The sequence below is a fragment of the Azolla caroliniana genome, unplaced genomic scaffold (genome assembly GCF_043228905.1).
Source record: "Azolla caroliniana isolate FFs.n. ecotype wild unplaced genomic scaffold, voAzoCaro1.0.p SCAF_7, whole genome shotgun sequence".
Classification (NCBI taxonomy): domain Eukaryota; kingdom Viridiplantae; phylum Streptophyta; class Polypodiopsida; order Salviniales; family Salviniaceae; genus Azolla; species Azolla caroliniana.
The window spans coordinates 14,007,267-14,011,392 of record NW_028230442.1 but is presented as its reverse complement, the minus strand read 5'-3'; positions in this window follow the sequence as shown (position 1 = coordinate 14,011,392).

Genomic DNA, 4,126 nt, shown 5'->3' with positions numbered 1-4,126 from the left:
TAGACCGGCTGGTATCCACATAAGCCGACATGTCCGAATCGGTGAAACCGTCTAGTTGATGCTTTCCGGAGCCGAATCGGAGACACATATTTGAAGTGCCCTTCAAATACCGGAGTATCCATTTGACCGCGTTCTAGTGCTCCTTGTCGGGATTGCTCATAAATCATCTCAACACTCCGACTGCGTATCCTATATCCGATCGGGTACACACCATTGCGTACATCAAGCTCCCAACGGCAGAGGCATATGAAATCTTCATCATATTCTCCTTCTCTGCTTTCGTCTTCGGGCTTTGCTTACCGGATAGCCTGCAGTTTGCCGAAAGTGTCGATCCGACCGGTTTCGCCTCTGACATGTTGAGCTAGTGAAGCACCTTTGTCACATACTTCTCCTGTGACAGCCATAATTGCTTCACTGACCGGTCCCGAATGATGTGCATCCCCAACATCTGTCTTGCTGGACCCAAGTCTTTCATTGAGAAGGTCCGGTTGAGAGCCTTCTTCAGCATCCGTATTTTGACTTGGTCCCGTCTGACGATCAACATGTCATCCACGTATAGAAGGAGTATTAGGAAGTCGCCTCCTTCGAGCTGCTTCACAAACACAGTGATTGGCCTGTGTCTTGTGGTACCCTTGATCGGTCATGAAGGAGTCGAACTTCCGGTACCATTGCCGGGGGGCCTGCTTCAACCCGTAGAGGCTCTTCTTCAGCCGGCAAACTAGGTGCTCCTTCCCTTTCTCCACAAATCCTTCCGGTTGCTGCATGTAGATCTCCTCTTCGAGGTCGCCGTGAAGGAATGCCGTCTTCACGTCTAGCTCCTCTACCTCAAGGTCCATGCTTACCGCTATACTCAGCACCGTCCGGATGGAGGTCATCTTTACTACCGGGGCAAATATCTCGTCGAAGTCCACGCCCTTCTTTTGCTGGAACCCCTTCACCACGATCCTGGCTTTGTATCTTAGGGGGTTGCCGGCATCTCCCGGTTTCAACTTGTACACCCACTTGTTTCGGAGTGCGCGCTTTCCTTCCGGCAGCTCCACCAATTCGTACATATGGTTCTCATGCAGGGAATCCATCTCATCCTGCATGGCTCTGTTCCCATTTTCGGCTGTGGGTGTCATCCTCCGCTTCTTTGAAGCTTTCCGGCTCCCCCTCATCGGTCAGCAGAACATGCTCTGCATCCAGAAATCTCCAAGGGTCCTTTCTCTCTCTAAGAGGATATCTCCATCTTTGGGCTTCGGTAGCCGGCTCCTCCATTTGCTCTTCATCCGAATCCGATTCGAGGTCTAGGCCGGTTCCGGTCTCCGCTTCCTCTACTTCTTCTTCTGCCGGTTCGGTATCCTCACCGTATCCGGCTAGCTCTTCGAGTGCTAACCGGTCTCGCGCCAGTTGGGTCTGCTCATCGTAGAGTCAATCCTTACCGGTCGCCTCAGAGTTCATTATCTTCTTCTCCGACTCCCAGTTGGTGAGCGTCTTGTCCTCCATGAAGATAATATCTCGACTCCGGAATACCTTCTTGTCGATCGAGTCCCACACTCGGTAGCCGAACTCATCGTCACCATAACCGAGGAATATGCATGGCTGGGTCTTTGGATCTAACATTCCTCTCTGGTCCTTTGCTACATGCACGTACACGAGACACCCGAACACCTTCAGATGCCGGTAGGACACTTCCTTACCGGTCCATACTCTCTGTGGTGTGTCTCCGTCCAAGGGTACTGAGGGTGATCTGTTTATCACATATGTCGCTGTCGACAGTGCCTTAGCCCAAAACTTCTTGGGTAGTTTTGCATGCGCTAGCATACTCCGGAACCTCTCCATTATGGTCCTGTTCATCCTCTCGGCCAGTCCGTTTAGTTCCGGCGTCTTCGGCATGGTAAATTCGAGCCGGATTCCCTTCGAGCGGCAGTACTCCTCGAGCTGCCCCCGGTATTCTCCTCCGTTGTCTGCTCGAACCGCCTTCAGCTTCTGGCCGATTTCTCTTTCCACTCTCGGTGTGAGGTCTTTGAAGATGGATAGCACCTGATCCTTCGTCTTCAACGGTGTGGCCCACAGCTTCCGGCTGTGGTCATCTATAAACGTCACAAAGTAATGCGCTCTGGCATGTGACTTCGTGTCTACTTGACACACATCCGTATGCACCAACTCTAGTGGTGCATTACGTCTCATCGGTGGCCTTGGTCGGAAGGAGGTCCGGTTTTGTTTACCGGCCAGATAGTTAGTGCACTTCTCCAGGTGCACGTTCTTCACTGGAATGAGGTTGTCATCTGCAAGCCTCTTCATCCCCTTCTCGCTCATATGACACAGTCTCTTGTGCCACAGCTCACCGGCAGTGTCGGATGCCACATTCACTTCTTCCGGGCATAACCGGCCATTCATCAGGTACAATGTGTTGACCTTCCGGGCCCGAGCCACAATCAAGCTTCCTTTGCTGAACTTCATGACACCGTTCCGGATGCTACCCGTGTAGCCATCATCATCTAGCCGACCGGCTGATATCAGGTTCAGACGAACCTCCGGAACGTGTCGGACATCCTTCAACAGCAACTTGCATCCGGTTGGTGTTGATAGCCACACGTCTCCTATGCCGACAATTCGGCATGTACCTTCATTCCCCATCCGGACACAGCCGTGGTCACCGGCTGAGTAAGATGAGAAGCATTTCCGGTCCGGGGTAAGGTGGAACGATGCTCCGGAGTCTACCACCCAAGTCATCTCGTCGCCGGCAAGGTTTATCTCACTCTCCTCGGTGATGAGCATCAACTCTTCTTCACTTGCCGCGATTGCCGTCGTTCCCTTCCGGTCCGTCCCCTTCCGGTCTTTACCGTTCCGGTCTATACCGTTCCGGTCCGGGGTTTGCTTCGAATCGGTACCGTCGGTTTCCTTGTCTTTACGGAAATTCCGACAGGTCTTTTGGAAGTGTCCCGGCTTGCCGCAATAGAAGCAAGTAGGCCTTCCCCTTGACTTTGACCGTGGCCCCGACTTCTCCCGGTTCTGGGGACTACGGTTTCTATGTCTTCCGCGTTCCGATTCGATAAGGAGCGCTTTGGAGTCGGAGCTTGTATCTTTGTCTCTCCGACGCGCCTCCTCATCTAGCAAGCTCGACTTTATTCTTGCTAGGGATAACCGTTTTCCTTCCGGCCCGACGTTGCCCAAAGTGACAACCAACGTCTCCCAGCTATCCGGGAGGGAACCGAGCAGGAGCAGCGTTAGTACCTCATCGGCAAGAGGTACTTCCAATGACGTTGCCTGGTGTATTAGCCCCTGGAAGGCATTCATATGCTCCGCCATGCTGGAGCCATCTTGGTACCGGAGTCTTACTAGCTTCCGGAATACCAAAACTTGATTAACAACATTTTTGTTCTGAAACATTATGCCGATCTTCTCCCAGAGCTCATGAGCCTTTCTCTCTTCATTGAAGTTGTTGTACAAGCTCATGTCGATGAAGCACCATATGTACGCCGTTGTCTTCATGTGCATCACCTCCCATATCGCGGCGTCGATTTTGTCTGGTCTCTTGTCCCCGAACTGAAGCGGCAGCCAGAGGTCTTTAACCACGAGCATGTCCCTCATCTTCGACTTCCACACTGAGTAGTTGGAGCCGGTGAGCTTGAACATGCCGCCAAACGATTCGTCCATTTTCTGTGTCGATTCTCTCTGATACCACTTTACGGGAACTGGTCGTTCCTTATGCGCAACGCTCGGCCACAACCGAGCTTAGAATGATACACAGAAAACGGGAAATAGAATACGACACAAAGAAGAGGAAGATACACAGGAGGTTTACGTGGAAAACCCCAAACTAGGGGAAAAACCACGGCAGGCCACAGGCTGCAAACTGTCACTATGTAAGAATGTACAAAAAACAGTGAGTTCACGGAGGCAACGACCTCGGACTCACGATCTTCGCCACAGGCGGCAGTTACAACAGAGGTAGCGACCTCTTTCTCTCTCTCTCTCTCTCTCTGTACAACGTTACGTACTGTCTCTTCTTCTTTCTCCAACAAGTAAATGACAACTACTAACTAAAGAAGGTTTTCCCTAAGTCATATTTATACTAATATGACTTTTCGGCTATTTACAAATGTAGCCTCGATGGGCTCTTAGAAACATATTTACGAATATG